The 12005-nt window shown below is 32.7% G+C and overlaps 1 non-coding gene across 1 annotated transcript; it reads right to left on the minus strand.

The window, feature by feature from the left end:
- Nucleotides 1-1604: 1604 nt before the first annotated feature.
- Nucleotides 1605-1708, minus strand: LOC125934267 (U6 spliceosomal RNA). The gene has a single exon (XR_007461299.1). It is a non-coding gene; the product is annotated as a U6 spliceosomal RNA (small nuclear RNA).
- Between the last annotated feature and the right edge of the window lie 10297 nt (nt 1709-12005).

Here is a 12005-nt window from a genome sequence, read left to right on the forward strand (position 1 = left end):
CATAAAGAGTTTTTCTCTTTATAAAATGCAATAATACATATATTTAATATTTCTTGAGTTACTAAGTTCAGTTTGTGCATATAGAATTTAAGCATCCTAAAATTGTATCTATTTACCTCTTTATCCTTCAGAAATTTTTATTTTACACTTACTATGTGTACAGTCTCATGCAACATTAAAAATATGGTGTCTTTACTCAAGAAATTTATGCCATAATAGTTGGAATTTGATACATGGAGAAGATTTCCAATGCAAAATAGTGTATGCTGTTGGCATGGGCTGCCACCTTTTCCAAATCCAAAGAAGTCTTCTGACGATGATGAAGTATGAACAACAAATGATTATAATGTGGACACACAAGCACATTATTTATACTTTCATAGATTCTGACTGGAGTCACTGGATATACAGCATACCCCAAAATTCATTTTAGTGTATAAGATGATATGAAAATCTTTTATATAAAAATTTAATTTCTTTTCCTCATGGCACTATTTATTTTCTGTATCAAAAAATCCCCCCAATTTCTTCCCCTAAATTCTCCCTAAATGTGAAGCTATCCAAGGGAAATGAGCACTCCTGTAATTAAGGCCTTTTTTTTTTTTTTTTTTTTTTACATTGCACATTGGTTGTTCTAGTACCATAAAGGGGGGCTTATTGCTGAAGTAACGGGGAATGGATAAGTATAGTTTCAACCTTTACTGAGATTTTAACTCTGGATAAACTCTTACTAGATTCTTAGACTGCCTCATTCCTTATAATTCTAAAATTTTCTCATCTGTAGGTTTTCCATTTCTTTGGAAACCAAGGTTTATTCCCCTGATTTCCCTGACTTCACATATTCTATTTCAACGATATAACATGGATTTCTTTCCCTCTTCTAGGACAAATATTTTCCTTCTGAACATTTCCAACCACTTAACATTCTGCAAACATTTGCATATGCCCTTCCACATATTCAACTGGAGTATGAACAGAACCTTAGATTAACCCCAAGGTAAGACTTACAACACGTGGATTGACCAATATACAGCACTATGAATGGACATTTTTGGAAAATCATCTGTTTTTCAACTACTCTTTAGCACTCTTTTTTTTGTCCTTTGAGAGAGAGAGCGCGTGCGCGTGCATGTGTGCACACATGGGGGAGGGGCAGAAGGAGACAGAGAATCCCAAACCGGCTCCATACAGAGCACAGAGCCCGATGAGGGGCTCAATCTCACCAGAGATAAAGAGTCTCCTGAGCTGAAACAATGAGTCTGACACAACCCACTGAGCCACCCAAGAGCCCTTAATACTCTTTTTCTTACCTTTCCCTTATTCATTGTCAAAATCAAAGAGCCATGGTTCCATTAATTTACTCAACTTTTTTTCAACAAACTGTAATCACTGTTTTTCAATCATAATTAAGCCAGTAAGATTTCCTCACCCTTTTTAAAAAAGCTCATAGCTTTTTAAAAAAGCTAACCTAGATATTTTTTTAAGGCCTGGATTGCTTGCAAGAAGTTCTACATTCAGCTTTCTTTCCCCAGTTTTATGAGGTATAATTGGCAAATAAAACTCAATTGTATATATTTAAGACACACAGCATGATGCTTTGCTGCTTAACTAGGGAACGCCTCACACATTTGCATGTCATCCTTGCTCAGGGGCCACACTAATCTCTGTAGTTTTCCAACCCCAGTACCTGGGCTGCCCAAGTAAGCACCTGATATTCTGACATACATACGCATCTGCAATGATTACCACACTAACACTAGTTGGCCTATCTATCACCTCACTTAGTTACCATTTATTTATTTATTTCCTGATTTATTTATTGGGAGAACGTTTAAAATGTACTCTTAACTCTAGGCCCGCTTTTAATTCTACCACAGACAAGCTTGCGCATAATTTACAAAGAAGACGTTGTACTAGTTCCTTTGTCTCCAGGGAAGAATACTATTACAGACTAAATTCACCAGTCTAGATATTCACATTGTTTTGTTCCACATGAGTACTGAGGTAAAGTAGTGTGACCCAAGAGTTTGCTCAGCTATGTAATGAAAAGATTATCCTTTTTATAACAAAAGTCTGAAATTTATGTAGTGCTGCTATTTTTTTTCCTTCCATTTCCACCCACTCAGGTGTGCTATCTGGATACAGTCCTACAAACCTTGTGTTTATGGTTGATACAAAATTTAGCCACAGTTTATTGAGTGGAGAAAGATTCCAGGCTATCATGCACAGGGAACAAAAGATCACTCTCGAAAATAGTTAGGCAGTTCCTGCAAAATTAAACATATGATCTAGCAATTATATTTCTAGCTATATATCCAAAAGAGTTGAAAATATATACCTATAAAAATATGTACATTAATGTTAATGGCAACATTATTTATAATAATCAAAATGTGCAAGAAACCCAAATATCTATCCATTGATTAAAGAGTAAGTAAAAAGTGGTATATCCATATAATGCATTAATACTTAACCATAACAATATATTACTGATTGACCCTAAGCATTGACAATACTTGAAAATTTTATGCTTACTGAAAGAAGTCAGACACAAAAGCCACATATTGCATGGTTCCATGTATGTGAAATGGCCAGTGCAAAAAATCCATAGAGATAGTGGTTATCAGTCTTTATTTTTCATATGATGAAAATGTTCTGGAATTAAATAGATTGTGATTTATTGTGATTATTACACAATTATGTGAATATACTAAAATTCATTCAATTGTATACTTTAAAAGAGTGGGTGGTATGATATGTAAATCATATCTCAATTTAAAAAAAAAATTGAGAACAGGAGGTGAATGTTTGTGTGAATGGAAACATACGATACCTACATCTGCTTCTGGCCAAATTGGAATAGTAAGGTATAAATTTATCTTCAAACAACGAAGAACTAAAAAACTGACTATATAAAACAACAGCTCTCAAGATGACTTTGGATATTAGGCCAAACGGTCAGTGCTTTCTGGGAGAAATAAAACAAATAAGAAAACTTCCTGTTGCTCCAACTTACTAAGTGGAAAACTTTCCAGGAGGAGCAACACAGAGTGTGAAAGCCCATTTAGTGACTTTCTGAACTGGGGAAGTGGAGATAGGAGCCTGGAGAAGGCATGGCATTTAGGATTTGGGATTGTCTAAGTGAAGAAAAACTGTTGAATATTAAAAAAAATTAATAAGTAAAGCAAACCCCAAAAAGCAAAACAAAACTCCCCCCGAATCCAGAACTAATAAGTTAGTTTAGCACATTTGCAGGATGCCAGTTCATAATAAAAATACCAACCATATTTCTATACACAAACAATAAAATAAATTGAAATTAAACAGTACCATCAAAAATATTAAATACTAGGGGTATATTCAACTATAGGTACATAAGACTTGTATGCTCAAATCATTGCTGAGAAGCATTAAAGACCTGAAAATAAATAGTTATAATGGTTTTAGGAATTGGAGGTTCGATAATGCTAAGATGACAATTGTCCCAAAATAGATCTATAAGAATTCTATGTGATCCTTATCAAAATCTCAGCAGGTTCTGCATTGTTAGAAATTGACAAGATGATTCCAAAATTCATATATAAATGCAGAATACCAAGAATAATGAAAACAACTTTGAAAAAATAAGAACAAAGTTGAAAGACTCACATTAGCTAGCATTAAGACTTTTTATAAAGCTGAAATAATCATGCATGTATCATATTCATGTCAAGATAGAGAAAAGATCAATGGAATAGAGAGCCCAGATAAGTCCCACTTGTATATATTCAATTGATTTTTAGCAAAGATGCAAAGGCAATTCAGTGGAGAAACTAAGTTATTTCAACACATTTTGCTGGAACAATTGGCTTTCTATGTGCACAAAATGAACTACCCATGCCTTGCTCCATATGCAAAAATTAATTCAAAATTGATCTTAAGCTTAAATATGTTTCATAAAACTAAAACTTCTACAAGAAAACTTAGAAGAAAAAAAATTTTTTGACTTTGTTAATGAAAAAATTTCTTAGATGAACCAAAAAACCCATAAAAGACAAAAATCCATTAGTTTGATCTCATCAAAATTAGCAAAGACTAATAGGAAGAGACAAACCATGACAGAGAAAAAATATTTGCAAATTTTATATCTGATAAAATATTCATATCTAGAATATATATGATACTCTTAAAACTCAATATTAAGAAAGCAAACAACCTAATAAAAAAATAAACCAAAGTTTTTTAGACACTTCACCAAAGGTGACATTTCCTTTCTCAAATGAAGATATAAAAAAAGTTCAGCATGATTAATCATCAGAGAAATGCAAGTCAAAACCATAGTGTGGTTACACACACCTATTAGAATGGCCAAAGTAAAAACATTGACCATGCTAAATACTGGTGAGCATGTTGTTCAACGTCTAAATTTTCGTAAATTGCCAGTGGAAATACCTGACCATAAAGACTTGCCATTCCAGTTCTAGGTATTTATATAAGACAAATGAAATGTTATATTCATATCAAGACACATATGCAAAGATTTATAGCTGTTTTACTTGCAATATCACCAAAGCTGGAAACAATCCAAATGTCCATGAGGAAGTAAACGGGTGAGTACACTGTGATATATCTATACAATGAAATACTACTCATTTGTAAAAGGGAATGAATTGTTGATGAATGCAACAACATAGATGAACCTCAAAATCATTATGCTAAGTGAAAGAAACTAGACAAAAAGTACATACTTTAATATTTATTTAAAAAATCCATCATATGTATATTAATCTATAGTGATCCAAAGTAAATCAGTGGTTGCCTCGGGGGAGAGAAGTGAGTGGGTCAAAAGAGAAGAATAGAGGGGTTACATCAGGATTATCAAAAAATCTGGGGGTGTGAAGAATATATTCACTATTTTGGTTATGTTGATGTTTTACAAGTGCATACATATGTCAAAATTTTGACATAATTACACACTTTAAGCATGTGTAATTAATTGTGCGTCAATTATACTTCAATAAAGCTGCTAACAGATTTTTAAATCACACACGAAATTCTAATTTTTGTACTGTATGCCAATTAGGAGATTGCCACGGAGATAAAACACGTTCCAACCTTACAAAGATTAAACCCTAAAGAACACATATACTATGATTTAACAAAAAAATATATATATATATATATATATATATATATATTTCCTTGTTCAAACAATTTTGGAACTGTCTGAACTGTCTGATATTGAAAATCCCCTAAGTAGCAATATCAAGCAATCTAAGTAATCTTTAATTAGAAAAATGCAGAGTAAGCTGGCTCTTCTTGCCTAAGAAGCTGTAGAAGACATAATCATGAGCCAAGCTTTTGGCTATTTTTTTACTTTTATTTTTTCCAGTTTTATTGAAATATAAAAGATATACAAAACTGTATTAGTTTAACATGTACAGTATAATGATTTGACTCATATTGTGAAATTATTGCCAGAATAGGTTTAGTTAAAATACATTATAATGTAGAAAAAAAAAAAAAAAGAAAGAGAGAGAGAGAGAGGAAGGAAGGAAGGAAGAGAGAGAAAAAAATAGGAAAGTTTTTTTCTTGTGATGAAAACTCAGGTTCTACTCTCTTAACAACTTTTAACTATACCCTATAGCAGTGTTAAGTATAGTCATCATGTTGTACATTATATCCTTAGTACTTATTTATTTTTTTTTAACGTTTTTTTTTTAATTTATTTTTGAGACAGAGAGAGAGCATGAACGGGGGAGGGGCAGAGATAGAGGGAGACACAGAATCAGAAGCAGGCTCCAGGCTCTGAGCCATCAGCCCAGAGCCCGACGTGGGGCTCGAACTCACTGACCGCGAGATGGTGACCTGAGCTGAAGTCGGACGCTTAACCGACTGAGCCACCCAGGCGCCCCAGTACTTATTTAGGTGTAAGTTTGTACATTTTGACCACCTTTATCCAAGTCACTCTCCACCCACCTTTTGCCTGTGATAACCATAAATCTGATCATCTTTTCTGAGGTGGATTTTTTGTTTTTTGGTGTTTTGTTTTTGTTTTTGTTTTTTTGATTTCACATATAAGTGAGAGCATACAGGATCATACAGTATTTATCTTTCTCTGTTTGACTTATGTCACTTAGCATAAAGCCGTCAAGGTCCATCCATGTCTTCACAAATGGTGGGATTTCCTTCTTTTTTAAGACTAAATATTCTAGTGTGTGTGTGTGTGTGTGTGTGTCACAGCTTTATCAATTTATCTGTTGATAGACACTTAGGTTTCTTCCATGTCTAGCCAAACTTTATAAATGGCAATAAGTAATGGGAATTTTATCTTCAAAAATTCAGATATTGACAAATAGCTTAGATAACTGTATTTTGGGTTATCCAAATACTGATTTACCCTCATCTCTCTTAAATCAGGATATAATGGTGGCTGTCTTAAACAAAATTTTGCTAGAACATGACATCTTATCAAGAAATGTCATGATTAATATAGTAATTGAACATGTTATTTTAATGCTATGAAAAATTAGGCTGCCACAATAAAGAACTGAAACTATCTTGGTGACTTGCATAGACACATATATATTTGTGAAGTATTAAATAATGAAATGTAGAAAATTATATACATACGTATACATATGTTTATATATATGTATTTATATATATTATATATATATATTTGTGTATGATTCTGTGAGCACAGAGAAAAATATGGAGGCATGCCTAGAAGTGTTCAACATAGGACACTTGCAGTAGCAATGTTGGAAGGGAGAGGCACTAGGGAAAAAAAAAAGTTGAAACAAATATGTGGTGTGCTTAGATCACATTAATATATTTGTGTAATTTTTAATATATTGCAGTGTATAACAATAATAGTTATTATTTTAGCACTCTCTTAACCCAACCGATTTAATTCTACTGCATTTAAATATATATATAATGTATATTTAAATTAAACCATATTAAAATGCTAATACTCAACTCCTTATGAACCCAAAAAGGGCAATTCCATATCATTAAAACAAAGATTATGATGATAATTCATGCAGATTTTCTTAATTACCTTAAGTTCTGCACAAAATTGACCTAGAGAGCCTACACATAAGATTTGTAGAGAAAAAATTTATTCATCTATTTTAAAACTAAATATTATTGAGTAGTTCCTTGCTAGTAATTGGGCAAATTATTGTCCAATCAAACTCCCCAGTTATAGGATACATAAAGTTCTGGATAAAAAATATAAAATAAAAACTAAATGTATAGCTGACTTGGGGGGAAAATTAAAGTTGTTGGACGTAAGGGGAAAAAAATCAAGCAAGAATGCAGAAAGAAGACAAGCACTGAAGCTCTGGTGTCCTCAGAGGCCTCTGGGAATGTCTTCTATCTCAGATGCTGCATTTAGATGGATCACAGTGAGAGGATATGAAGCCTGAGTAAGAAGCAGGATGCAAAATCTGGTTTGATAAGCTCTCCATAAAGTCAAAGGAGGGGATGGAGGGCTACTTGACTTTCTCAAGCTTGGCCCTGGAGAGGGAAAAGGAGGGAGAGCATCTCCAAAAATTTCTAACCATATGCATTCATCTGAAGTTGGAAATTTTCATTCCATGTTTGCCACATACCATCATAAGAAAAAATAAAAGTCGTTTAGTTTGATGGTATCCTTGAATATCTAAAAGATTCAAAATATTGATCCTCTCTGGTAGAATACACTTTAGAACTAGATTTTATAAAAGTTTTATAGATAAAACATCAAGATATAAGTTCATAGTAAACAATTATGAGAAAGACATGCAGAAAATAATCCTCACTCTACAAGATAGAGTGAGCCAGCAGAATAAACAACCCGGGGAATCAGATGCTCAAAACCCACATAATTAGTAAATATTAAATAGAAGATATAAACTAATATATTAATAGACTTAAAGTTATGAACGATGATGGCAAAACTTGAAGAAGGTAACCAGAGAATAAAGGGGCCATCCAAATAGGAAAAAAAATATGTAACTTTTAGATATAAGAACAGAGGGAAGAAATACATGGATCCTCAGATATCACAGTGAATTTCAATCACAGCCTATGACATCTTAAAGCAATAATGATAAAGGGAGATTCTTAGAAGTGATCAACACATAATGACATTACTGTCAAGGAATTATACTGAAAGAAGAATGTGTAAGAAAACTAAAAAAGTCTCACACAGCAGAATAATATCTTCAAAATAATATGATAAAATAATTACCAACCAAAAATGATATACTAAGTAAATTCTGTTTTAAAAAGAAGAATGATAGTGACCACACACACACACACAAATGCTGAGAAGCATAAAGGAAAGATAAAATTTAGTCTGAATATATCAGCAGTCACATCAGTGAAAACCACAATCTTTCCAGAGTCAAAGCTTTTTACTTGATCAAAAATAATCCAAGTTTTAAAATATTTATAAGTAAAATACATTTAACATAATAACAAAAAAATTTTTGAAAGTAAATTCATGAAAAAAATATGTTAGGCAAATATAAACAAAAACAAAATGATGTAACAATATCAAGAGAAGAAATAAATACTAAGGTATAAATTAAAACAAGAGAAAAAGAATGATCATGTATTGATAAAAGGCCTCATTCACCGATAAGACATAGTAAGTCAAATTTACAACCAATAGACACTATATATATCTTACATCTAAGAATACATCTTAATGAGAAATACAGCATATGTAGAAGTGAATAATAAGAAACAACTTATCAAATATTTAGGACAAAGCTAAAGCAGAAATAAGAGGGGAATATATAGCTTTAAATGTTCCATTAATAATAGAAAAATGAATGTAAATGAACTAAGCACTCAAATTAAGAAATGAGAAAGAAAAGAGCAGGAACAAAAGAAAGAAAAGAAGAATAAGAATAACAATATATAAGAATAAATGTTAATAATCTAATACACAAAAATATAATAATAGAATTAACAACTCAAAATTGCTTTCTTGAAAATACTAATAAAATTGACAAAACACAGGACAAATATATTTAATGAAAATATATACAGGTGTAAATAAAAAATATTAAGATAAAATGGGATAGAATTATAGTTGCAGCAGAAAGTAAAATGTTAGTTGAAGGATATGTGGACCATATTTGGGGTGGGAGGGAGGAAAAAGGAAACCTGAAAAACCTGTAGGATACAGAACAAATATGAGAACAACTTACAGTTACAGTGTTGATTCAAGAAGAAACAGAAACCACAAAATATTTGAAATCCATTAAAGTAATTGAATCATTAGTTTATAATTTTACATAGGATACATTTTGGTTCAGAATTACATTTATGGGTTATTTCCAATATACCTTTAGAGGAACATGTCATTTTAAACAACAAAGCATACGGGGAAAAAAGGACCAATCATACAAATATAAATTGGAAAGTTCTTAAAATAATGTAAACTGACATTGCAAAACCAAAAAAAAAAAAAAATTATGCCACACTTGGGATTATTCCAAGTACACGATGTAGGTTTTAAATTAAGGACAATAAAAAAAAATCTATGAATGCAGTTTAATATAAGCTTACTTTGAAAAATGAAAAAAGACGGATGATCTCATTAGAGGCAAAAAATCATTTAATAAAATTCAACATTATTTTATTACTAAAAATACCTCCTCACAAGGTATAAATAGAAAGGAATTGCTTACAAGGTACATATCCACCAAAGACCTAAGTATTTAATTATAAAATGCTAAAAACACTCACTTTAAAGTCCAGAAGATGACAGAAGGCCTATCCTTATCATTTCACTCTCCCTCACTTTTTTTTAATGTTTATTTATTATTTTTGAGAGAGAGAAAGCGCGAGCAGGGAAGAGGCAGAGAGAGAGGGGAGCAGAAGACTCAAAACCAGCTCTGTGCTGACAGCAAGGAGCCCAACTTGTGGCTGGAACTCACAAATCATGAGATCATGACCTGAGCTGAAGTCGGACACTCAGCCGACTGAACCACCCAGGTGCCTCATCACTCTCGCTTCCTTTGAACTTCTTGGACAGTGTTGTAAGATAGGCCTTTGCATAACTTACAGCGTGGAGAGGCTGGGGAGAATGTGTGCTCCCTGAGAGCAGCTAATGCCTTAAGATCAGTGAACAGGGTGGAAGTCACCTTTAATCTTTAAGTTACTCTTTTCCAAATGTGCTAGTTAGCTCTTCCTTGGCCACATAAGAAAAAGGGGATAAATTGTTCCTCATAGAAGAACTTCCTCATGGAAACTGAAAGTGAATGTGCCTCAACTCAAAAAACATGTGAGGAGAGTAGAGACTAGGTTCCTGGTGTTAATCTCACATTCTGGAACTGACTACCCTTTTCTTCTATTAATTTGGAGCAAAATTAATTAGAGAAATGTTGTTCAAAAAATCTGGAAATCACATGTTTACAATTATTTATCAAAGCATGCTAAAATGTATCAGCATCATGATTTTTGGACAGTACATACTACAGTTCAGTAGAAGACCCACTGTCCCTTGGTTCACAGGAGGGTATAAACCCAAATGGAAAGGCTGGTAAGTGAAACGCAAAATCCTACCAGCATAGATTAGACATTTTTATGGCATCCTTTCAGGACTAAGAGTGTCTTTTTTTTTTTTTTTTTGTCTTAACACAAACTAAAATGCTCTGTAGATCTGTCGCATGTTAGATCTTGATATCAGGATACACATCTCTGTTTCCATGGGGACCAGATACTAGCCAAGATTCACATAGTAGCCAACTTTTTTTTCCTCTCTTTGAAGAGCTATTAGTTTCAGAAATAAGATTAATGGAGTCCAGCAATTGTAGATGTGGCATCCTATGTATTTGTGAGACTAAGAAAGATATGAAATTATATATATATATATATATATATATATATATGTGAATATATATATACATATTTACAAGTAGTAATGGCATAGAGTTTACATGTTCTGTTACCATGTATGCATCCAGATTCTACAAATAAACAACTCTCAACACTCTTAACTTTATTTAATAATTTATAGCTAGCTTACCTTTTATATTAATTAATTAATAGTTCTTATTCTATGGACAGAAATATTAATTAAGATTTACCCTTCCCGGTTCAACTGAAGGGATGACTAAGTGGATAATTGGAAAAGATGGGCTAGTTAGTAGAGCCAGAATATATGCAAAAGAAAATAATTTGTTAAAGTTTCTGTTTACACGTAGCTATATTCTAGATACTGCTCAGGCAGAGCACCTTGTTGCATAATTTCATGGGGACTAATTCCCATAGTATATACATGCCATGGAATTATGCAACCTGGAAGCCATGGCCAAGTTTTCACATAATTTGCACATTTTAAAAAATTTTACTTTAAATGCAGTATAGTTAACAGTGTTATACTAGCTTCAGGTGTACAATATAGTGATTTAACAATGCCATATGTTATCCAGTGTTCACAACAGGGTGAGTGCACTCCTTTATCCCCATCACCAATTTCACCCATAAACCCCCCTAATTTATGCATTTTTAATGGAATAATTATTAGTTACTAAAAGTAGAAGTCAGCCAAATCTGGGACCATGAACCAATGTCATACCAAATACAGGACATACAGGGCCTGGGAATATGACCAAAGTATAAGGACTGAAGATAAGTTTCAGAGTGCCAATAGAGTTCCTTAGGAGAGAGCACATGAAAACCAGGGAAACTGGTCTACTTGTTGAGGTCAGTGACTATTAGAACAATAGAGAGAAGGATACCAAAGTGTGGGTTTTCAACTCAGTCACTCTGAGTTGAAGCATGTAGGTTTGTGTGTCATATGCCATAGGGAAATTAAAGTATAGGGAAGAGAGCTGATGAATTTGATTTTACAGTGAACTGTGGATGTGGTAATTGTATGTGTTCCGCAAATAGAGTTTGAGCTATTTCACACATAAGCTAAATATATAACAATCTTTTTAAAAATATATTGTTATATACAGAAAGACTAAGCTTTGGAAAAGTAGACTCTGCTTGCAATTACTTAAGGATATTGG

The sequence above is a fragment of the Panthera uncia genome (assembly GCF_023721935.1).
Source record: "Panthera uncia isolate 11264 chromosome A1 unlocalized genomic scaffold, Puncia_PCG_1.0 HiC_scaffold_16, whole genome shotgun sequence".
Lineage (NCBI taxonomy): Eukaryota > Metazoa > Chordata > Mammalia > Carnivora > Felidae > Panthera > Panthera uncia.